The sequence below is a fragment of the Somniosus microcephalus genome, unplaced genomic scaffold (assembly GCF_052327205.1).
Source record: "Somniosus microcephalus isolate GS21.2 unplaced genomic scaffold, FLI_Smic_1.0 unresolved_chr1, whole genome shotgun sequence".
In the NCBI taxonomy this organism is placed as follows: Eukaryota; Metazoa; Chordata; class Chondrichthyes; order Squaliformes; family Somniosidae; genus Somniosus; species Somniosus microcephalus.
Window position 1 is genome coordinate 156,784,530 of NW_028225179.1, and position 25,199 is coordinate 156,809,728.

The window sequence follows — 25,199 nt, forward strand, 5'->3', positions numbered from 1 at the left end:
GATTGGCCGGACCGACTGTCACTCAGAGTGAGGGGGCGGGTTCCCGGGGCGGGTTTCTCCCGGGGGAAGCGGATTGGCCGGAGCGCCTGTCACTCAGAGTGGGGGGGCGGGGTTCTCCCGGGGAAAGCAGATTAGCCGGAGCGCCTGTCACTCAGAGTGAGGGGGCGTGTTCCCGGGGCGGGTTTCTTCCGCGGGAAGCGGATTGGCCAGTGCGCCTGTCACTCAGAGTGAGGGGGCGGGTTCCCGGGGCGGGTTTCTCCCGGGGGAAGCGGATTGGCCGGAGCGCCTGTCACTCAGAGTGGGGGGGCGGGGGTTCTCCCGGGGAAAGCAGATTGGCCGGAGCGCCTGTCACTCAGAGTGAGGGGGCGGGTTCCCGGGGCGGGTTTCTTCCGCGGGAAGCGGATTGGCCAGTGCGCCTGTGACTCAGAGTGAGGGGGCGGGTTTTCGGGGCGGGGCTCTCCCGGGGAAGCCGATTGGCCGAAGGAGGGGGAGTCGGCGGAGAAGAAAGAAAACAAGAAAAAGACCGCCAAAAAAAAACAGCGCGAAAGACGGGACCCGAAAGAGAAAAAAAAACCAGAGGAAAGCAGAAAACAGAAAGATAAGCCAAAGCAAAAAGACAGAAGAAGGAGAAGAATATACACACCAAGGAAGAGTCTGACCAGCGGCCGCACGGGGCCAGAACAACAGCCGGAGCGCGAGTCCTGAGCGGAGGCCGCACGGGGCCAGGACAACAGCCGGAGCGCGAGTCCTGAGCGGAGGCCGCACGGGGCCAGGACAACAGCCGGAGCGCGAGTCCTGAGCGGAGGCCGCACGGGGCCAGAACAACAGCCGGAGCGCGAGTCCTGAGCAGAGGCTGCACGGGGCCAGGACAACAGCCGGAGCGCGAGTCCTGAGCGGAGGCCGCACGGGGCCAGAACAACAGCCGGAGCGCGAGTCCTGAGCAGAGGCTGCACGGGGCCAGGACAACAGCCGGAGCGCGAGTCCTGAGCGGAGGCCGCACGGGGCCAGAACAACAGCTGGAGCGCGAGTCCTGAGCGGAGGCCGCACGGGGCCAGAACAACAGCCGGAGCGCGAGTCCTGAGCGGAGGCCGCACGGGGCCAGAACAACAGCCGGAGCGCGAGTCCTGAACAGAGGCCGCACGGGGCCAGAACAACAGCCGGAGCGCGAGTCCTGAGCGGAGGCCGCACGGGGCCAGAACAACAGCCGGAGCGCGAGTCCTGAGCGGAGGCCGCACGGGGCCAGAACAACAGCCGGAGCGCGAGTCCTGAACAGAGGCCGCACGGGGCCAGAACAACAGCCGGAGCGCGAGTCCTGAGAGGAGGCCGCACGGGGCCAGAACAACAGCCGGAGCGCGAGTCCTGAGCGGAGGCCGCACGGGGCCAGAACAACAGCCAGAGCGCGAGTCCTGAACAGAGGCCGCACGGGGCCAGAACAACAGCCGGAGCGCGAGTCCTGAGAGGAGGCCGCACGGGGCCAGAACAACAGCCGGAGCGCGAGTCCTGAGCGGAGGCCGCACGGGGCCAGAACAACAGCCGGAGCACGAGTCCTGAGCGGCGGCCGCACGGGACCGTAAACCAGGGAAAGGCCAGAGGAGCCGGGCCGAGACAGGGGCCTGGAGACCTCTGAGGGAGAGGGGAGCAGCCCGAAGGCACCGTGAGGCAGCGGCTCCCAGACGCAGACAGTGAGTACGGGTCCTGGGGAGGGAGCCTGAAGCCAGGGAAAGGCCCGAGGAGCCGGCCCAAAACAGAGGCCCAGAGACCGCTGAGGGGGAGGGGAGCAGCCGGGAAACAGCAAATCCCAGACGCAGACCAGGACAGTGAGTACGGGGCCTGGGGAGGGCCTGGAGAGCGAGCGAGTCCAGGGCCTGGGAAAGTTTGCGAGCCGGGTGAGGGAAACACCAAACCCGGGGCCCCAGAAAAGCTTACTCTAAGGTCAACAATATTTTCTACCTCTACACTACTAAAAATGAGTGAATCAGAGGAGCCACAGCAGCTCCCGAGGCGCGCTGAGAGCAACCTCTTCCAGATTCCCCCTCAACACCAAAAAAAATGCTAAAAAATCGCTCAAGCAACAGCAGCTGAGAGCAAAACCAGAAACTCTTTTTGCTGACTGGTACAGCAGTGGGAAAAAGTGTAATCTCATTTTTTACTCAGATCAGTCAGCGGCTTGGATCAGAGCAATAAAATCACACTATACCAGGGTAAAGCATGAAAGAACTGCTAATGGGTCCAAACTGAAAATTAAGAAATCAGGGGACCCTGATAATGCAACCACGACTGTCAACATGTACAGTGATGGAACAATATTGGTGCAAGGCAACCTCGACGACTTTGAAACAGCCTTCAAGACACTGAAAGAAATAACTGAGAGGGGAAGGAACAGCCCCAGAGTGGCTAACAGGGAAAAAGCGACACACACTCCCCCCACCATTTACAACTCACCAGGAGTAAATCAGCCTGGTCAGGAGGTGAGCGAGCCACACAGTTCTAACCAGACACTCACCCCGGGGCACCACAGCCACATGGTACAGTTGACCAACCCCAGCGTAATTACCAGGGAGGAAGCCACACATACTCCCCCTACCACTTCCAGCTCACCAAGAGAAGAGCAGCCTAGCCAGGAAGTGAGTGAGCCCTCCAGCTCCAACCGGACACACACCCTGGGATCCCACAGCCAGATACAACTAAAGGATAAATTTAACCAGTTGCAGACAGAGCTGGTTAAACTTAGAGAGGAGGTCCTTAAACTGAAACATGAACAAAAGCAAGAGAGGGAGAGACACAGGAGAGAGCTGAATTTACTTGGGAATCAGGTGAAAGGGCTGCAGAAAATCAAAGAGAGCCATAGGGGAGAGATAGCACCATTAGCCCAGCAGCCAGAGGCTAGAGATAAGACAATACAGAGCCCAACTGAACAGCTGCACTCCCACACTGAACAACAACAGCAGACACACAATACATAGAAACATAGAAGATAGGAGCAGGAGTAGGCCATTCGGCCCTTCGAGCCTGCTCCGCCATTCAATGAGATCATGGCTGATCATCCAAATTCAGTACCCTGTCCCTGCCTTCTCCCCATATCCCTTGATCCCTTTAGCCTTAAGAAATATATCCAACTCTTTCTTGAATATACTTAATGAACTGGCCTCCACCGCCCTCTGTGGTAGAGAATTCCACAGGTTCACCACTCTCTGGGTGAAGAAATTCCTCCTCATTTCAGTCCTAAATGGCTTACCCCTTATCCTTAGACTATGACCCCTGGTTCTGGACTCCCCGGCCATCAGAAACATCCTTCCTGCATCTAGTCTGTCCAGGCCTGACAGAATTTTATAGGTTTCGATGAGATCCCCTCTCAATCTTCTAAACTCCAGTGAGTATAAGCCCAATCGACACAATCTCTCCTCATACGTCATTCCTGCCATCCCAGGTATCAGCCTGGTGAATCTTCGCTGCACTCCTTCCATGGCAAGAACGTCCTTCCTCAAGTAAGGCGACCAAAACTGCACACAATACTCAAGGTGTGGTCTCACCAAGGCCCTGTACAACTGCAGCAAGACATCCTTGTTCTTGTCCTCGAACCCTCTTGCTACGAAGGCCAAACTACCATTTGCCTTCTTAACCGCCTGCTGCACCTGCATGCTTACCTTCAGCGACTGGTGTACAAGAACACCCAGGTCTCTTTGCACTTCCCCTTCTCCCAATTTATTACCATTCAAATAATAATCTGCCTTCCTGTTTTTGCCACCAAAGTGGATAACCTCACATTTATCCACATTATAGTGCATTTGCCATGTTTCTGCCCAATCACCCAACCTGTCCAAATCGTGCTGGAGTTTCACAACATCCTCCTCACTGCATACCCTCCCACCCAGCTTTGTGTCGTCTGCAAATTTGGAGATATTACATCCAATTCCCTCGTCCAGATCATTAATATATATTGTGAACAGCTGGGGTCCTAGGACCGATCCTTGCGGTACCCCACTAGTCACTGCCTGCCACTCGGAAAACGACCCGTTTATTCCAACTCTTTGCTTTCTGTCCGCCAACCAGTTCTCTATCCAAGTCAATACCTTGCCCCCAATCCCATGTGCCTTAATTTTGCACGCTAATCTCTTATGCGGGAACTTATCGAAAGCCTTCTGAAAGTCCAAATACACCACATCCACTGGTTCTCCCTTATCTATTTTACCAGTTACATCCTCAAAAAATTCCAGTAGATTAGTCAAGCATGATTTACCTTTTGTAAATCCATGTTGACTTTGTCCGATCCAGTCACTGCTTTCCAAGTGCTCTGCTATTACATCTTTTATAATGGACTCTAGCATTTTCCCCACTACCGATGTCAAGCTATAATTCCCCGCCTTTTCTCTACCACCTTTTTTGAATAGTGGGGTAACATTAGCTACCCGCCAATCCATGGGTACCGTTCCAGTGTCTATCGAGTTCTGGAATATGACCAGCAATGCATCTACTATTTCTAGGGCCACTTCCTTAAGTACCCTGGGATGCAGATTATCAGGTCCTGGGGATTTATCGGCCTTCAGTCCCATCAATTTTCCTAACACCATTTCCCTACAAATACTGATTTCTTTCAGTTCCACCCTTTCATCAGACCCTATGATCCCCGGCATCTCTGGGAGGTTATTTGTGTCCTCCTTTGTGAAGACAGAACCAAAATATGTATTTAGTTGCTCAGCCATTTCTTTGTTCCCCATTATAAATTCCCCCGATTCTGACTGCAAGGGACCTATGCTTGACTTCACCAATCTTTTTCTCTTCACATATCTATAAAAGCTTTTACAGTCAGTTTTTATGTTCTCTGCAAGCTTACTCTCATATTCTATTTTCCCTTTCTTAATTAATCCCTTTGTCCTCCTTTGTTGAATCCTAAACTGCTCCCAATCCTCAGGATTATTGCTTTTTCTGGCCAATTTATATGCCCTCTCCTTGGACCTTATGCTATCCCTAATTTCCCTTGTTAGCCACGGTTGGGTCACCTTTTTTGTTTTATTTTTATGCCAAACTGGGATGAACAAATTCTGTAGTTCATCCATTCGGTCTTTGAATGTTTGCCATTGCCTATCCACCGTCAACCCTTTGAGTGCCATTCCCCAATCAATACTGCCCAACTCGCTTCTCAGACCATCATAGTTTCCTTTATTTAAATTGAGGACCCTAGTCTCCGCGTCAACTACTTCATTCTCCATCTGAATGAAGAATTCCATCATATTATGATCGCTCCGAACCAAGGGGCCTCTTACAACAAGATTGCTAATTAATCCTTTCTCGTTACATAATACCCAGTCTAAGATGGCCTGATCTCTGGTTGGTTCCTCGACATATTGGTCCAGGAAACCATCCTGTAAACACTCCAGGAATTCCTCCTCCACAGTATTGTTACTCATTTGGTTGGCCCAATCTACATGTAGATTAAAGTCACCCCTGATGACTGCTGTGCCCTTATTGCACGTTTCTTTAATTTCTCTTTTAATGCCATCCCCAACCTCCGCCTTACTGTTTGGAGGTCTATAAACCACGCCCACTAACGTTTATTTCCCCTTAGTATTTCTCAATTCTACCCATACAGATTCCACCTCATCAGAGCTAATATCCTTCATTACAATTGTGTTAATCCCTTTAACCAGTAATGCTACCCCACCTCCCTTTCCTTTTTGCCTATCTTTCCTGAATATCGAATACCCCTGGATGTTGAGTTCCCAGTCCTGGCCTTCCTTGAGCCACGTTTCCATAATCCCAACCAAATCGTATTTGTTTACTTCTATTTGCGCAGCCAATTCATCCACCTTATTACAAATGCTCTTCGCATTAAGACACAAAGCCTTCAGGCTTGTTTTTTTAACGCTCTTAGACCTACTAGAATTATTATTTACTGTGGCCATGTTTGATTTAAACCGTTGATTTCTCTGACTGCCACTTTTGTTTTTCTCCTTCCTTTCTTTTGCTTTTATCCTTGTTTCCCTTTCCTCTGTCTCCCTGCTCAGGTTCCCAACCCCCTGCCATTTTAGTTTAAACCCTCCCCCACAGCACTAGCAAACACTCCCCCTAGGACATTGGTTCCAGCCCTGCCCAGGTGCAAACCGTCCGGTTTGAACTGGTCCCACCTCCCACAGAACCGGTTCCAATGTCCCAGGAACTTGAATCCCTCTCCCTGGCACCATTCCTCTAGCCACATATTCATCTGAAGTATCCTTCTATTTCTACTCTGACTAGCACATGGCACTGGTAGCAATCCTGAGATTACTACCTTTGAGGTCCTGTTTTTTAATTTATCTCCTAACTCCCTATACTCCGCTTTTAGGACCTCATCACGCTTTTTACCTATATCGTTGGTGCCTATATGCACCACGACAACTGGCTGTTCACCCTCCCCTTCCAAGATGTTCTGGAGTCGCTCGGAGACATCCTTGACCCTTGCACCAGGGAGGCAACACACCATCCTGGAGTCTCGTTTGCGGCCGCAGAAACGCCTATCTATTCCCCTTACAATTGAATCCCCTATTACTATAGCTCTACCCCTCTTTTTCCTCCCATTCTGTGCAGCAGAGCCACCCCTGGTGCCAGGAAGTTGGCTGCTGCTGCCTTCCTCTGATAAGCCATCCCCCCCAACAGTACTCAAAGTGGTGTATCTGTTGGAGAGGGGGATGGCCACATGGGACCCCTGCGCTACCTGCCTGCGCCTAGTACTCTGCCTGTTGGTCACCCGTTCCCTTTCTTCCTGTCCAACCTCTACCTGCGGTGTGTCCAACTCCATAAATGTGCTATTCACGATGTCCTGAGCATCGTGAATGCTCCAGTATGTGTCCAATCACAGCTCCAGCGCCGCAATGCGGTCTGTCAGTAGCTGCAGCTGGATGCACTTCCTGCACATGTAGTTGTCAGGGACACAGGAAGTGTCCCTGAGTTCCCACATATCGCAGGAGGAGCAGATCACGGGGCCCGGCTGTCCTGCCATGACTTACCCTTTAATTAATTGAATTTAAATTAAATCAATCAATCGCACTAATTACACTACAGTTAACTGGTTTACCAACAGTCCCTGCTACACCAGAGAGACCTTAGAAACTATAAACCAGAGTTAAAGTTTAAAAAAAAAGAGAAATACTCACCAACCAAATACTCACCAACCAATCACTTACCTGCTTCCTGGTGACGTCACACTTTGATTACTTTTGACCTCTCTCCCCTGCTGTTGAACTGGTCGGGCTGCTCCTGACTCACTGCCGCCGGTGTAACTGCCGCCGGTGCTGTGTTCCCACACAGGCCCGCTCTGGTCGGGCTGCTCCTGACTCAGTGCCGCCGGTTTCAAACTGCCGCCGATGCTGTGTTCCCACACAGGCCCGCTCTGGTCGGGCTGCTCCTGACTCACTGCCGCCGGTGTAACTGCCGCCGGTGCTGTGTTCCCACACAGGCCCGCTCTGGTCGGGCTGCTCCTGACTCACTGCCGCCGGTTTCAAACTGCCACCGGTGCTGTGTTCCCACACAGGCCCGCTCTGGTCGGGCTGCTCCTGACTCACTGCCGCCGGTTTCAAACTGCCACCGGTGCTGTGTTCCCACACAGGCCCGCTCTGGTCGGGCTGCTCCTGACTCACTGCCGCCAGTGTAACTGCCGCCGGTGCTGTGTTCCCACACAGGCCCGCTCTGGTCGGGCTGCTCCTGACTCACTGCCGCCAGTGTAACTGCCGCCGGTGCTGTGTTCCCACAAGGCCCGCTTTGTGTCAAATCACAAACCAGCGCTGGTTTTGCCGCCACTATTGGACTTGCAGTTGAATCTTTTGCAATCACCGTTAAATAACCGGTTACCTTAAATTACAGAATGAAAGAAAGGCGAAACACACTTCAATAACGCATTTTGCCCTTTGTAAGTAATGAACTGTTAACCACATTTCATTTTGCACATTGTATTTTAGGAACCTCGTTTAAAATATTCATTGCTTATGGAAGCAGAAATCTGGAATAACTTTTTTTTAATTAACAGGATTGGTCACTGTACAGCATAAATTGCTGGCGAAAGTAACTTTTCCGCTCGGGATCGAACCGAGTTCTTGCCGCGTCTGAGGCGAGTGTGACCACCGCTACACTACGAAAACCTCTGCGTCGCTACTCGCAGAGAATAGAATCAATAGTGAACAAAATATCACACGGTGCTCATTTTTAGATTCAATGCAGTCAACGTTTACATCAAGTGAAAGAATGTTTCAGTGAAATGATGTGGAAGTATGTGTTACTGGTATTTGTGCCTCTAATTAAATGTTGTGGCGTCTGACTCCCGTTCATGTCTGTTCTTCCTCTGGTGATAAAGAAAGGAGGGCTGTCGTTGACCAGACTGCACTGCGGCTGGTTTTGTGAGCTCATCCTTTATATTGAGTGACGCTGTTTAAGGTGAACCAATCAGCACAGAGGGAGTTCACGGGTCAGTTCCCCGGTGTCAAGGTCGGCCTACAGCGGTTCCCGTAGTGTAGTGGTTATCATGTTCGCTTTACACGCGAAAGGTCCCCGGTTCGAGCCCGGGCGGGAACATTATGTTTAAATCTTGCTGTGGATGAACAACCAGCGGGTTTATTACAAATGACAAAAGAAAATTACTGCAAATGCTGTAAATCTGAAACAAAAAACGGAAGATGCTGGAAATTATCAAGAGGTCAGGCAGTATCTTTGGATAAAGATACAGAGTGAACCTTTCAGGTCAATTACCCATCGTTAGAACTGGGAAGCGGGAGAGGTGTTTGGTGAGATTATTCTCTTGTCAATAGGGCTACAGCGGCTTCTCTCTTACTCTTTAATTGTTCTTTATTTCACTTCACTAATCAGATACCTTTGAGTGAGCGAAAACTGACCCACAGTGAGGCCCATTTTATCTTGTGTTCCCTTTTAATCCCTGGAATCTCTGATGCCCTGAAGTTCAGAAATGTAATCCATTAATCTGCAGGGTGGCCGTCAGTAAGAAGCCTTTTCTGTCTGGATCCGGGAGAGGAGCGCGTTTAGGCTCAAGACTGGAGCTACTGTCGATAGATTTTGTGGAAAAGGGTATTAAGGGTTACAGAAACAAAGCGGGTAAATGGAGTGAAGATACAGACCAGTCCTGATCTAATTGAATTGGCCAGAAAAAGCAGTAAACCTGAGGATTGGGAGCAGTTTAGGATTCAACAAAGGAGGACAAAGGGATTAATTAAGAAGGGGAAAATTGAATATGAGAGTAAGCTTGCAGGGAACATAAAAACTGACTGTAAAAACTTTTATAGATATGTGAAGAGAAAAAGATTGGTGAAGTCAAGCATGGGTCCCTTGCAGTCAGAATCAGGGATACTTATAATGGGGAACAAAGAAATGGAAGACCAATTAAATACATATTTTGATTCTGTCTTCACAAAGGAGGACACAAGTAACCTCCCAGAGATGTCGGGGAACATAGGGTCTGATGAAAGGGAGGAACTGAAAGAAATCAGTATTTGTAGGGAAATGGTGTTAGGGAAATTGATGGGATTGAAGGCGGATAAATCCCCAGGGCCTGATAATCTACATCCTAGGGTACTTAAGGAAGTGGCCCTAGAAATAGTAGATGCATTGCTGGTCATCTTCCAACATTCGATGGAATCTGGAACAGTACCCATGGATTGGAGGGTAGCTAATGTTACCCCACTATTCAAAAAAGGTGGTAGAGAGAAAATGTGGAATTACAGACCGGTAAGCCTGACATCGGTAGTGGGGAAAATGCTAGAGTCCATTATAAAAGATGTAATAGCAGAGCACTTGGAAAACAGTGACAGGATTGGACAAAGTCATCATGGATTTACAAAAGGTAAATTGTGCTTGACTAATCAGCTGGAATTTTTTGAGGATGTAACTGGTAAAATAGATAAGGGAGAACCAGTGGATGTGGTGTATTTGGACTTTCAGAAGGCTTTTGATAAGGTCCCGCATAAGAGATTAGCGTGTAAAGTTAAGGCACATGGGATTGGGGGTAAAGTATTGAATTGGATAGAGAATTGGTTGGCAGACAGAAAGCAAAGAGTTGGAATAAACGGGTCTTTTTCTGAGTGGCAGGCAGTGACTAGTGGGGTAGCGCAGGGATCGGTCCTTGGACCCCAGCTATTCACAATATATATTAATGATCTAGAAAAGGGAAGTAGATGTAACATCTCCAAATTTGCAGATTACACAAAGCTGGGTGGGCGTGTGTGCTGTGAGGAGGATGCCGAGAAACTCCAGGATGATTTGGACAGGTTGGGTGATTGGGCAAAAGCATGGCAGGTGCAATATAACGTGGATAAATGTGAGGTTATCCACTTTGGTGGCAAAAACAGGAAGGCAGATTATTATCTGAAAGGCAATAGATTGTGAGAAGGAGAAGTGTAACGAGACCTGGGTGTCCTTGTGCACCAGTCGCTGAAGGTAAGCATGCAGCTGCAGCAGGCGGTTAAGAAGGCAAATGGCATGTTGGCCTTCGTAGCGAGAGGGTTCGAGTACAGGAACAAGGATGTCTTGCTGCAGTTGTACAGGGCCTTGGTGAGACCACATCTTGAGTATTGTGTGCAGTTTTGGTCGCCTTATCTGAGGAAGGATGTTCTTGCCATGGAAGGAGTTCAGTGAACATTCACCAGGCTGATACCTGGGATGTCAGGAATGACGTATGAGGAAAGATTGGGTCGATTGGGCTTGTACTCGCTGGAGTTTAGAAGAATGAGAGGGGATCTCATTGAAACTTATAAAATTCTGACAGGACTGGACAGACTAGATGCAGGAAGGATGTTCCCGATGGTCGGGGAGTCCAGAACCAGGGGTTGCAGTTCAAGGATAAGTGGTAGGCCATTTCGGACTGAAATGAGGAGGAATTTCTTCTCCCAGAGAGTGGTGAACCTGTGGAATTCTCTACCACAGAAGGCAGTAGAAGCCAATTCAGTAAATATATTCAAGAAGGAGTTGGATATATTTCTAAAGGCTAAAGGGATCCAGGGGTATGGGGAGAAAGCAGGTACTGAAATTGGATGATCAGCCATGATCTCATTGAATGTCGGAGCAGGCTCGAAGGGCCGAATGGCCTACTCCTGCTCCTATCTTCTATGTTTCTATGAATGGTGCAACAGGCTCGAGGGGCTGAATGGCCTCCTCCTGTTCCTATGGAGTCGCTGCAATGCAATACACCGAGTGTGGAGAGTTTCCGGTGGTTAGTGTTTATCGCATTCCGCCAACACACGAAAATTTAACGGTTCGAAAGTGGGTGGAGGCAATTTACTGCCTTTTCTCCATTCAAGCTTAGTAAATATGAAACTGGACTAATTTGCATGTTTGGTTCAGTATAAATAAAATACGCATTGGCCGGCGAATTATGCCATTCAAATGGCAGCGTTACAGTGAGTGAAGTGATTCTCAATGATATTTCCCATATAGGACACAGTTTTGGTTGCGGTCCTGTAAGGAGGATTTGGAGAATGTTGGCGCTGATTTAGGGAATCTCCGGCTCGCGTGTCGCTCCTTGAAGAGGTGGGACTTACTTTATTTAAAAATTGAGGCTCGGAACTTTCTCATTGAGAATGTGGAAGCAGAACAACACAGATTAATAGAAAAGCACAGGGTCAGTGACCGGATTCAAATTGCAGTTTCAATCGGTCCGTCTGCCTGTCCTTTCAATAAGTAACATAGAAATCACGTCTCTTAAAATGTCCCCACCTTGTTATTTCAAGAAATTGAGACAGGGGGAATAAATAGGAAAATAAAAGCACAGGGATATAGACAAGAGGAAGAGAGGAGGGGAAAATACTGTCTCCACGGAGATCTAATGGCGAGACTCCTCTGCTGCGCCTGGGGTGGCCTCCTGCAGCCCGGATACATTAACGTCCTAACAGCTCATTAAGAATCGCCACATACAGAAAATGGTTATACAATAGTTACCTCATCACTCGGCTAGGTTTGAACCTGCGTCCTCGGGGTCTGATTCTCGCTTCGGTGGTTGTTTAAATTTCCGAGAAGTCCGCGGTTCAAATCACAAACCAGCGCTGGTTTTGCCGCCACTATTGGACTTGCAGTTGAATCTTTTGCAATCAGCATTAAATAACCGGTTACCTTAAATTACAGAATGAAAGAAAGGCGAAACACACTTCAATAACGCATTTTGCCCTTTGTAAGTAATGAACTGTTAACCACATTTCATTTTGCACATTGTATTTTAGGAACCTCGTTTAAAATATTCATTGCTTATGGAAGCAGAAATCTGAGGCAACTTTCTTTAAAAATAAAATGCTGGCAAATGTAACTTTTCCGCCAGGAGTCTGAACCGGGTACTATGTCGCGTTTGAGGCGAACGTGACAACCGCTACACTACGAAAAACTCTGCGTCACTGCTCGCAGAGAATAGAATCAATAGTGAACAAAATATCACACGGTGCTCATTTTCAGATTCAATGCAGTCAACCTTTACATCAAGTGGAAGAATGTTTTCGTGAAATGATGTGGAAGTATGTGTTACTGGTATTTGTGCCTCTAATTAAATGTTGTGGCGTCTGACTCCCGTTCATGTCTGTTCTTCCTCTGGTGATAAAGAAAGGAGGGCTGTCGTTGACCAGACTGCACTGCGGCTGGTTTTGTGAGCACATCCTTTATATTGTGTGATGCTGTTTAAGGTGAACCAATCAGCACAGAGGGAGTTCACTGGTCAGTTCCCCGGTGTTGAAGGGCGGCCTACAGCGGTTCCCGTAGTGTAGTGGTTATCACGGTCCCCGGTTCGAGCCCGGGCAGGAACATTATGTTTAAATCTTGCTGTGGATGAACAACCAGCGGGTTTATTCCAAATGACAAAAGAAAATTACTGCAAATGCTGTAAATTTGAAATAACGGAAAATGCTGGAAATTATCAAGAGGTCAGGCAGTATCTGTGGATAAAGATACAGAGTGAACCTTTCAGGTCAATTACCCATGGTTAGAACTGGGAAGCGGGAGAGATGTTTGGTGAGATTATTCTCTTGTCAATAGGGCTACAGCGGCTTCTCTCTTACTCTTTAATTTTTCTTTATTTCACTTCACTAATCAGATACCTTTGAGTGAGCGAAAACTGACCCACAGTGAGGCCCATTTCATCTTGTGTTCCCTTTTAATCCCTGGAATCTCTGATGCCCTGAAGTTCAGAAATGTAATCCATTAATCTGCAGGGTGGCCGTCAGTAAGGAGTCTTTTCTGTCTGGATCCGGGACAGGAGCGCGTTTCGGCTCAAGACTGGAGCTACTGTCGATAGAATTTCGTTGGCAAATGGTATTAAGGGTTACGGAAACAAAGCGGGTAAATGAAGTGAAAATACAGCCCAGTCCTGATCTAATTGAATGACGGAGCAGGCTCCAGGTGCTGAATGACCTCCTCCTCTTCCTATGGAGTCGCTGCAATGCAATACACCGAGTGCTGGAGAGTTTCCGGTGGTTAGTGTTTATCGCATTCCGCTAACACACGGAAATTTAACGGTTCGAAAGTGGGTGGAGGCAATTTACTGCCTTTTCTCCATTCAAGTTTAGTAAATATGAAAACTGGAATAATTTGCATGTTTGGTTCAGTATAAATAAAACACGCATTGGCCGGCGAATTATGCCATTCAAATGGCAGCGTTACAGTGAGTGAAGTGATTCTCAATGATATTTCCCATATAGGACACAGTTTTGGTTGCGGTCCTGTAAGGAGGATTTGGGGAATGTTGGCGCTGATTTCGGGAATCTCCGGCTCGCGTGTCGCTCCTTGAAGAGGTGGGACTTATTTTATTTAAAAATTGAGGCTCGGAACTTTCTCCTTGAGAATGTGGAAGCAGAACAACACAGATTAATATAAAAGCACAGGGTCAGTGACCGGATTCAAATTGCAGTTTCAATCGGTCCGTCTGCCTGTCCTTTCAATAAGTAACATAGAAATCGCGTCTCTTAAAATGTCCCCACCTTGTTATTTCAAGAAATTGAGACAGGGGGAATAAATACGAAAATAAAAGCACAGGGATATAGACAAGAGGAAGAGAGGAGGGGAAAATACTGTCTCCACGGAGATCTAATGGCGAGACTCCTCTGCTGCGCCTGGGGAGGCCTCCTGCAGCCCGGATACATTAACGTCCTAACCGCTCATTAAGAATAGACACATACAGAAAATGGTTATACAATAGTTACCTCATCACTCGGCTAGGTTTGAACCAGCGTCCTCGGGGTCCGATTTTCGCTTCGGTGGTTGTTTAAATTTCCGAGAAGTCCGCGGTTCAAATCACAAACCACAAATCACAAACTGGTTTTGCCGCCACTATTGGACTTGTAGTTGAATCTTTTGTAATCACCATTAAATAACCGGTTACCTTAAATTACAGAATGAAAGAAAGGCGAAACACACTTCAATAACGCATGTTGCCCTTTGTAAGTAATGAACTGTTAACCACATTTCATTTTGCACATTGTATTTTAGGAACCTCGTTTAAAATATTCATTGCTTATGGAAGCAGAAATCTGGGGCAACTTTTGTTTTTAATTAACAGGATTGGTCACTGCACAGCATAAAATGCTGGCGAATATAACTTTTCCACCAGGGATCGAACCGGGTACTTGTCGCGTATATGAGAGGAACGTGAGAACCGCTACACGACGAAAACCTCTCCGTCACTGCTCGCAGAGAATAGAATCAATACTGAACAAAATATCACACGGTGCTCATTTTCAGATTCAATGCAGTCAACGTTTACATCAAGAGAAATAATTTTTTAGTGAAATGCTGTATGTGTTACTCGTATTTGTGCCTCTAATTAAATGTTGTGGCGTCTGACTCCCGTTCATGTCTGTTCTTCCTCTGGTGATAAAGAAAGGAGGGCTGTCGTTGACCAGACTGCACTGCGGCTGGTTTTGTGAGCTCATCCTTTATATTGAGTGATGCTGTTTAAGGTCAACCAATCAGCACAGAGGGAGTTCACTGGTCAGTTCCCCTGTGTTGAAGGGGTGTACATAGCAGTTCCCATAGTGTAGTGGTTATCACATTCGCTTTACACGCGAAAGATGCCCGGGCGGGAACATTACATTTAAACTTGCTAAACCAGCGGGTTTATTCCAAATGAGATGAGAAAAGTAAATTACTGTTGAGGCTGCCGCGGAACACGAAGGGAGGCCGAACCGATCTGAGGAACACATGGCTTTTTATTACATTGTTGAGGCTGCCGCGGAACACGAATGGAGGCCGAACAGATCTGAGGAACACATGGCTTTTTATTACATTCTCTTGAGAGATGGCTGGCCCAGCTCTTCTCTCTGCTAAACCCAAAGCCCGAATGGGGCGACGCCCTCGCTTTTGTGTACACACTGAGGGCGACGCCCGCTCCTTTGTCATGCCTTAAAGGCAGCATGCTTCTTAAAGGCAAGGTGCCCGATTTATTGTCCACGGACAGAAAAGTGGATTGCGCCCATTTAGGTGGCGATCCGCCACAACATTCTCTTGAGAGATGGCTGCCCCAGCTCTTCTCGCTGCTAAACCCGAAAACAGAATGAGGGCGACGCCCGCGCTTTTGTGTACACACTGAGGGCGACGCCCGCTCCTTTGTCATGCCTTAAAGGCAGCATGCTTCGTAAAGGCAAGGTGCCCGATTTATTGTCCACAGACGGAAAAGTGGATTGCGCCCATTTAGGTGGTGATCCGCCACACAGCTGCCCCCAGAATCCGCTTAGGAGGTGTGGACGAGACAGTGCGGCGGTCTGATGGGCCGGCCGGAGCGGCTCTTGTAGGACACCAGTGGACGTGGAACGGCCGGGCTTGGAGCAGCCAGGTGTACTGGCTTGAGGGCAGGTCGGCCGTGTGGTGGTGGACGAGCTATTGGGACCTGCTCACCGGGCTCCGAGTGTGCTGGTTTGAGTCAGTCAACCGACACTTTTTCAGTCCTGTCGCCCACTTGTAGGGCGAAAAATGTGTCCCCAGCCTGTAGCACGTTGTAGGGCCCGTCGTACGGGGGTTGAAGGGGTCCGCGGTGGGCATTGTGCCGGGCGAAAACGAACCGTGCCTGGTGCAGGCTTAGCGGGACGTGTGAGGTGGATTCGCCGTGCCGGGCAATGGGCACCGGGGTGAACTGTAGCGCCGGTGAGGCGAAGTCGTGGCGTTGCTGGTCGGCTGACCAAGGTGTCGTGGCGGTGGGCAGGAACTCGCCGGGTATGCGCAGCGGCTGGCCGTACACGAGCTCTGCTGCCGATGCATGGAGGTCTTCTTTAACCGTGGAGTGCAGGCCGAGGAGGACCCACGGGAGTCGGTCGGTCCAGGCGCCGTCCTGGAGGCTGGCTCAAAGAGATGCCTTCAAGGATCTGTGGAACCGCTCACACAGTCCGTTGGCTTGGGGGTGGTACACTGTGGTGCAGTGAATGGTCACCCCGAGATTGCGTGCGATGGCGGTCCAGAGTTCAGTGGTAAATTGCGGACCTCTGTCCGACGTCAAGTCGGAGGGGATGCCGAACCATGCGACCCAGGTGCTGACGAAGGCTCTGGCGATGTCGGCGGTGGTGGTAGAGGTCAGTGGAATTGCCTCGGGCCAGCACGTGGTGCGGTCGACGATCGTCAGCAAGTGCGTGTGGCCTTGCGATGGTGGCAGGGGCCCGACGATGTCCACGTGGATGTGGTCGAATCTACGTGAAGGGATGGTGAACTCCTCGAGGGGTGCTTTCGTGTGTTGCTGCACCTTGGCCCGTTGGCAGGCTAGGCAGGAGTTGGCCCAAGTACGCACATCCTTGCAAAGGCCGCACCAGACAAAGCGGTTGGCTACCAATTTGATGGATGCGCGGGAGAGGTTGTGGAGAATCTCGAATACCCGGCGGTGCCAGGACGCTGGGACGACGGGCCGAGGTTGAGATAGGGATATGTCGCACTTGACCGTGACTGCGGTCGGGCCGCAGGCGACGTCGGCCAGGCATAGCCCTGGTCGGTTGGTAGGTTTGGAGAGCAGATCAGGGTCCATGAGCTGGTCTGCTGCGAGTTGAGCGTAGTCGACTGCCAGGTGTGCGGCGTGGATGGCGGGGCAGGAGAGGCAGTCGGCTACCACGTTGTCTCGGCCGGAGACGTGTTGGATGTCCGTGGTGAACTCGGACACTGCCGCGAGCTGGCGCTGCTGCCTGGCGGACCAGGGGTCGGTTGTCTTTGCCATTGCGAATGTCAGTGGTTTGTGGTCGACAAACGCAGTGAAGGGGTGGCCCTCCAGCAAAAACCAAAAATGGCGGACCGCCAGGTACAGCGCGAGGAGCTCATGGTCGAAGGTGCTGTATTTGACCTCCGGGGGGCGTAGTTGGCGGCTGAAGAAGGCAAGTGGTTGCCAGGCGCCGTCGACCCACTGCTCGTACACGGCGCTGACCACGTGGTCGGAGGCATCCGTGGTGAGCGCTACTCTGGCATTGGGCCGTGGGTGCGCGAGCAGGGTGGCGTCAGCGAGCGCGGTCTTGGTGGAGTTGAAGGCGACTGATACGTCTGCCGTCCATTCGACCGCCATCTTGCCGCTCCTGCCCCGGAGGGCTTCATACAGGGGCCTCATGAGGGACGCCGCTTTGGGGATGAAGCGGTTGTAGAAATTCACCATCCCGAGGAACTCCTGGAGTCCTTTGATGGTGGTGGGGTGGGGAAATTGCTGGACGGCCTGCACCTTGGTGGGCAGGGGAATGGCCCCAGCATGGGTGATGTGGTGGCCGAGGAAGTCGATCTTGTCCAGGCCGAACTGGCACTTGGCTGGGCTGAGGATGAGCCCGTGGTCGCTGAGGCGCCCGAACAGGATGCGAAGGTGTTCGAGGTGTTCCTGCTTGGAGGAACTGGCTACCAGGATGTCGTCCAGGTAGACGAACAGGAACTCCAGGTCCCGAAGGACCGAGTCCATGAGCCGTTGGAATGCCTGGGCCGCATTTTTGAGGCCGAAGGGCATCCGCAGGAACTCAAAAAGCCCGAAGGGGGTGATTACGGCCGTCTTGGGGATGTCCGCGGGGTGGACGGGGACTTGGTGGTAGCCGCGCACCAGGTCGACTTTGGAAAAGACTGAGCGGCTGGCCAGTCTAGCCGAGAAGTCCTGAATGTGCGGCATGGGGTACCGATCAGGGGTGGTGGCATCGTTGAGGCGGCGGTAATCCCCGCAGGGGCGCCAACCCCCGCCTGGTTTGGGGGCGATGTGGAGTGGGGAGGCCCAGGGACTGTTGGAGCGGCGGATGATGCCGAGCTGTTCCATAGTGGCAAACTCGGTCCGCATGATCTCCAGTTTGGCCGGGTCCAGCCTGCGGGCGTGGGCGTACACTGGGGGGCCTGTGCTGGGGATGAAGTGTTCCACCCCGCGTTTGGCGACCTCCGCGGAGAAGGTCAGGTTGGTGAGGGCTGGGACTTCGGCCAGGAGTGCTGAGTAGTCATCCGTGGCCCGGGCGTGGCACTGTGACGCCATGTCGGCGGGTTGATGGGGGGCCATGACGCCCAGGATGGGGGACATGGTGTTCATGTCCATGAAGCGGTGTCGAGGGATGTCTACCAGTAGGCCGTGGGCACACAGGAAATCTGCGCCGATGAGAGGGGAGAGTACCTTGGCAGTGATGAACTCCCATTGGCAGCGGCGACCAGCGAGGTCGAGGGTGACTGTGCGGGTGCCATACGTCCGGATGTCCGAGCCGTTAGCGGCAGCCAGCGCCTGTCCTCATTCGCCCTTTTGGATGTTGAGGGCGGAGGCCGGGATGATGCTGTGCTGAGCTCCAGTGTCGCACAGGAACCGGCGGCCGGTTTTGTCATCCGTGATGTACAGCAGGGAGCCCGCGTGGCCCACGGCCATTGCGGGGGCTGGCACGGGGGCGGACTTGAAGGAGCAGGGAGGTGTGCACCGTTGTGCCCTGGCGCCGAACCGTGCGTGGTAGTAACAGTAGCCCGGGTTTGTGGGGCGCGAAGGCCCCGTGGGCCCCGTGGCTGGGCCTTGTGGCCGCGTGGTGGCCGGTGGGGGGCGCGCCCAGGCTGTGGCTGCCAGGTCCAGAGCGACGTCGCGGCTGGAGTGAGCGGACAGCAGCTTGTTGGCCTCATCGGCCAGGGCTTCTAGGTCCATGAGGCCGGACGCCACGATCGCTGGGCGGATGCTGGGAGGTAGCTGGCGGATGAACAGCGTGCGGAAGAGGGACCCGGGTGGGCTCTCGTCAGTGAGTGAGAGCATGTGGGAGAGGAGGTCTGACGGTGAGGCGTCACTGAGGCCTGGAAGGTCGAGGAAGTGGCAGTTTCGCTGGTATGTCGAGGTGGTAAATTTTTTAAGGAGCGCGGCCTTAAGATGTGCATACTTGCCCTCCTCTGGTGAGTTCTGCAGTGCTATCCAGACCTTCGTGACTGTGGAGCTACCGTCTGTGGTGATGTGTCGCAGCCGGAATCGGGACTCAGCTTGGAGGAACCAGGCTTCGGGCTGGTTTTCCCAAACTCCGGCAGTTTCACGGAAACTGCGTTCGTGTCTGCCATTGCAGTGTTCGGAATATGTTCTGAGCGTCGGGGTCACCAATGTTGAGGCTGCCGCGGAACACGAATGGAGGCCGAGCCGATCTGAGGAACACATGGCTTTTTATTGCATTCTCTTTGGAGATGGCTGCCCCAGCTCTTCTCTCTGCTAAACCCAAAACACGAATGGGGCGACACCCGTGCTTTTGTGTACACACTGAGGGCGACGCCCGCTCCTTTGTCATGCCTTAAAGGCAGCATGCTTCTTAAAGGCAAGGTGCCCGATTTATTGTCCACGGATGGAAAAGTGGATTGCGCCCGTTTAGGTGGCGATCCGCCACATTACTGTGAATGTGAAATAAACAACTGGAAATTATCAAGAGGTCAGGCAGTATCTGTGAATAAAGATACAGAGTGAACCTTTCAGGTCAATTACCCATCGTTAGCACTGGGAAGCGAGAGAGATGTATGGTGAGAGTATTCTCTTGTCAATAGGGCTACAGCGGCTTCTCTCTTACTCTTTAATTTTTCTTTATTTCACTTCACTAATCAGATACCTTTGAGTGAGAGAAAACTGACCCACAGTGAGGCCCATTTCATCTTGTGTTCCCTTTTATTCCCTGGAATCTCTGATGCCCTGAAGTTCAGAAATGTAATCCATTAATCTGCAGGGTGGCTGTCAGTAAGAAGCCTTTTTTTCTGGATCCGGGAGAGGAGCGCGTTTAGGCTCAAGATTGCTGCTGCTGTCGATAGAATTTGTGGATAAGGGTATTAAGGTTTACGGAAACAAAGCGGGTAAATGGAGTGAAGACACAGACCAGTCCTGATCTAATTGAATGGTGCAACAGGCTGGAGGGGCTGAATGGCCTCCTGTTCCTATGGAGTCGCTGCAATGCAATACACCGAGTGCTGGAGATTTTCCTGTGTGTAGTGTTTATCGCATTCCGCCAACACACGAAAACTCAACGGTTCGAAAGTGGGTGGAGGCAATTTAATGCCTTTTCTCCATTCAAGTTTAGTAAATATGAAAACTGGAATAATTTGCATGTTTGGTTCAGTATAAATAAAAGACGCATTGACAGGCGACTTAGACCTTTCAAATGGCAGCGTTACAGTGAGTGAAGTAATTCTCAATGATATTTCCCATATCGGACACAGATAGCGGTACTGTAAGGAGGATTTGGGGAAAGTTATCGCTGATTTAGGGACTCTCCCCTCGCGTGTCGCTTACTAAAGAGGTCGGTCATATTTTATTTAAAAATTGAGGCTGGGAACTTTCTCATTGAGAATGTGGAAGCAGAACAATAAAGATTAACAGGAAAACACAGGGTCAGCGACAGGATTCAAACTGCAGTTTCAATCGGTCCAAAAGTGTGTGTCCTTTCAATAAGTTATATAAAAGCGCGTCTGTAAAAATATCCCCGCCATGTTATGATTCGGGAAACTGAGACGGGGGTAGAAATAGAGAAACAAAAGCACATGGATATAGAGAAGAGGAAGAGAGAAGGGAAAATACTGTTTCCTCGCAGAACTAATGGCGAGACTCCTCTGCTGCGCCTGGGGCGGCCTCCTGCAGCCCGGATACATTAACGTCCTAACAGCTCATTAACTGTAGGACTGGGACCGGGCGGCGCTTCAGAAGACAGGAAAAGGCAAAGACACTGTCTCGGTCTCAGGTGCTCTGATCATCAATAATAGCCACACACACAAATTCTTTTATCAGTGGTTAGATCCTCACTCGGCTAGGTTTGAACCAGCGTCCTCGGGGTCTGATTTTCGCTTCGGTGGTTGTTTAAATTTCCGAGAAGTCCGCGGGTCAAATCACAAACCAGCGCTGGTTTTGCCGCCACTATTGGACTTGCAGTTGAATCTTTTGTAATCACCATTAAATAACCGGTTACCTTAAATTACAGAATGAAAGAAAGGCGAAACACACTTCAATAACGCATTTTGCCCTTTGTAAGTAATGAACTGTTAACCATATTTCATTTTGCACATTGTATTTTAGGAACCTCGTTTAAAATATTCATTGCTTATGGAAGCAGAAATCTGGGGCAACATTTGTTTTTAATTAACAGGATTGGTCACTGCACAGCATAAAATGCTGGTGAATGTAGCTTTTCCGCCAAGGGTCGAACCGGGTATTTGTCGCGTCTGAGGCGAAACTGACATCCGCTACACTATGAAAACCTCTGCGTCACTGCTCGCAGAGAATAGAATCAATAGTGAACAAAATATCACACGGTGCTTATTTTTAGATTCAATGCAGTCAACGTTTACATCAAGTGAAAGAATTATTTAGTGAAATGATGTGGAAGTATGTGTTACTGGTATTTGTGCCTCTAATTAAATGTTGTGGCGTCTGACTCCCGTTCATGTCTGTTCTTCCTCTGGTGATAAAGAAAGGAGGGCTGTCGTTGACCAGACTGCACTGCGGCTGATTTTGTGAGCTCATCCTTTATATTGTGTGATGCTGTTTAAGGTGAACCAATCAGCAGAGGGAGTTCACTGGTCAGTTCCCCGGTGTTGAAAGCCGGCCTACAGCGGTTCCCGTAGTGTAGTGGTTATCATGTTCGCTTTACACGCGAAAGGTCCCCGGTTCGAGCCCGGGCGGGAACATTATGATTAAATCTTGCTGTGGATGAACAACCAGCGGGTATATTCCAAAAGAAAATTACTGCAAATACTGTAATTCTGAAATAAACAACGGAAAACGCTGGAAATTATCAAGAGGTCAGGCAGTATCTGTGGATAAAGATACAGAGTGAACCTTTCAGGTTCCATGGTTAGAACTGGGAAGCGGGAGAGATGTTTGGTGAGATTATTCTCTTGTCAATAGGGCTACAGCGGCTTCTCTCTTACTCTTTAATTGTTCTTTATTTCACTTCACTAATCAGATACCTTTGAATGAGCGAAAACTGACCCAGAGTGAGGCCCATTTCATCTTGTGTTCCCTTTTAATCCCTGGAATCTCTGATGCCCTGAAGTTCAGAAATGTAATCCATTAATCTGCAGGTTGGCCGTCAGTAAGAAGCCTTTTCTGTCTGGATCCGGGAGAGGAGCTGGTTTAGGCTCAAGATTGCTGCTACTGTCGATAGAATTTTGTTGACTAAGGGTATTAAGGGTTACAGAAACAAAGCGGGTCAATGGAGTGAAGATACAGACCAGTCCTGATCTAACTGAATGACGGAACAGGCTCGAGGGGCTGAATGGCCTCCTCCTGTTCCTATGGAGTCGCTGCAATGCCCCGAGTGCTGGAGAGTTTCCGGTGGTTAGTGTTTATCGCATTCCGCTAACACACGGAAATTTAACGGTTCGAAAGTGGGTGGAGGCAATTTACTGCCTTTTCTCCATTCAAGTTTAGTAAATATGAAACTGGAATAATTTGCATGTTTGGTTCAGTATAAATAAAATACGCATTGGCCGGCGAATTATGCCATTCAAATGGCAGCGTTACAGTGAGTGAAGTGATTCTCAATGATATTTCCCATATAGGACACAGTTTTGGTTGCGGTCCTGTAAGGAGGATTTGGGGAATGTTGGCGCTGATTTAGGGAATCTCCGGCTCGGGTGTCGCTCCTTGAAGAGGTGGGACTTATTTTATTTAAAAATTGAGGCTCGGAACTTTCTCATTGAGAATGTGGAAGCAGAACAACACAGATTAATAGAAAAGCACAGGGTCAGTGACCGGATTCAAATTGCAGTTTCAATCGGTCCGTCTGCCTGTCCTTTCAATAAGTAACATAGAAATCACGTCTCTTAAAATGTCCCCACCTTGTTATATTTCAAGAAATTGAGACAGGGGGAATAAATACGAAAATAAAAGCACAGGGATATAGACAAGAGGAAGAGAGGAGGGGAAAATACTGTCTCCACGGAGATCTAATGGCGAGACTCCTCTGCTGCGCCTGGGGTGGCCTCCTGCAGCCCGGATACATTAACGTCCTAACAGCTCATTAAGAATAGACACATACAGAAAATGGTTATACAATAGTTACCTCATCACTCGGCTAGGTTTGAACCAGCGTCCTCGGGGTCTGATTTTCGCTTCGGTGGTTGTTTAAATTTCCGTGATGTCCGCAGTTCAAATCAGAAACGGTCCCTCATGTTGCGGCCACTATTGGAACTGCAGTTGAATCTTTTACAATCACCATTAAATAACCGGTTACCATAAGTTACAGAATGACAGAAAGGCGAAACACACTTCAATAACGCATTTTGTCCTTTGTATGTAATGAACTGTTACCCATATCTCATTTTACACATGGTATTTTAGGAGTCCGATTTAAAATGTTCCTTGCTTATGACACCAGAAATCTGGGGTAACTTTTGTTAAAATTAACAGGACTGGTCACTGCACAGAATAAAATCCTGGCAAATGGAATTTATCCACCCGGGTTCGAACCTGAGACTTTTCGCGTGGAAAGCAACCGTGATAACCGTTAGACTACAGAAAACTGCGCTTCACTGCTCACAGAGTATGGAATCAATAGTGAAAAAATCCCATGGTGCTCATTGTCAGATTCAACGCGGTCAGCTTTTACATCAAGTGAAAAATGTTTCAGTGAAATGATTTGGAAGTATGTGTTACTCATATTTGTGCCTTTACTTAAAGTTTGTGGCGTCTGACTCCCGTTCATGTCTCTGATTCCTCTGTAGAATAAGAAAGGAGGGCTGTCGTTGACCAGACTGCACTGCGGCTGGTTTTGTGAGCTCATCCTTTATATTGAGTGACGCTGTTTCAGGTGAACCAATCAGCACAGAGGGAGTTCACTGGTCAGTTCCCCTCTGTTGACGCGGTGCACAAAGTGGTTCCCGTAGTGTAGTGGATATCACGTTCGCTTTACTCGCGAAGTAGTTCCCGGTTCGATCCTGGGCAGGAACATTATTGATTAAACTTGCCGTGGATGAACAACCAGCGGGTTCACTCCAAGAAAGTTACTGCAAATTCTATAAATCTGAAATAGAAAGGGAAAATGCTGGAAATTGTCAAGAATTCAGGCAGTATCTGTGGATAAAACAACAGAGTGAATGTCTCAATTCGATTACCCTTCGTTAGAACTGGGAAATGAGGGAGATGTGTGTGTAGTTTATTCTCCTGGTAATAGGGCTACAGCGGCTTCTTAATTGTTCTTTATTTCACTTCACGAATCAGATACCTTTCAGTGAGAGTAAAGTGATCCACAGTGAGGCCCATTTCATCTTTTAAACCCTGGAATCTCTGAAGCCCTGAAGTTCAGAAATGTAATTAATTGATCTGCCGGGTGGCCGTCAGTAACAAGCCTTTTCTCTCTGGATCCAGGAGTGCAGCTGGTTTCAGGCTGAAGATTGTCGATAGGTTTTTGTTGGGTAAGGTGATTACGGGTTACGGAAACAAAGCGCGTAGATGGAGTGAAGAAACAGACCAGACCTGAGCTAATTGAATGCCGGCACAGGCTCGAGGGGCTGAATGGCCTCCTCCTGATCCTATGGAGTCGCTGCGGTGCATCCGAGTGCTGAAGGGTTTGCGGTGTGTAGTGGTTATCGCATTCCGCTAACACGCGAAAACTCAACGGTTCGAAAGTGGGTGGAGGCAATTTAATACCTTTTACCCATTCAAGATTAGTAAATATGAAAACTGGAATAATTTACATGTTTGTTTAAGTATAAATAAAATGGGAATTATCAGGCGAATTATGCCATTCAAATGGCAGCGTTACAGTGCGTGAAGTAATTCTCAATGATATTTCCCATATAGGACACAGTTGGCTTGTGGTACTTTAAGGAGGATTTGGGGAAATGTG

General features: G+C 49.5%; 2 long non-coding RNA genes and 2 other non-coding genes across 4 annotated transcripts; all 4 read left to right on the top strand.

The window, feature by feature from the left end:
- Window positions 1-904: 904 nt before the first annotated feature.
- On the top strand, window positions 905-8,284 carry LOC147096317 (uncharacterized). Its single transcript, XR_015074611.1, has 2 exons — window positions 905-2,468; window positions 7,997-8,284. It is a non-coding gene; the product is annotated as an uncharacterized LOC147096317 (long non-coding RNA).
- Window positions 8,285-8,465: 181 nt separating this feature from the next.
- On the top strand, window positions 8,466-8,538 carry trnav-uac (transfer RNA valine (anticodon UAC)). The gene has a single exon. It is a non-coding gene; the product is annotated as a tRNA-Val (tRNA).
- A 4,142-nt stretch (window positions 8,539-12,680) lies between these two features.
- On the top strand, window positions 12,681-14,781 carry LOC147096319 (uncharacterized). The gene is made up of 3 exons (XR_015074614.1): window positions 12,681-12,960; window positions 14,339-14,384; window positions 14,504-14,781. It is a non-coding gene; the product is annotated as an uncharacterized LOC147096319 (long non-coding RNA).
- A 7,181-nt stretch (window positions 14,782-21,962) lies between these two features.
- trnav-uac (transfer RNA valine (anticodon UAC)) lies at window positions 21,963-22,035 on the top strand. Its single transcript has one exon. It is a non-coding gene; the product is annotated as a tRNA-Val (tRNA).
- The last annotated feature ends 3,164 nt before the right edge of the window (window positions 22,036-25,199 follow it).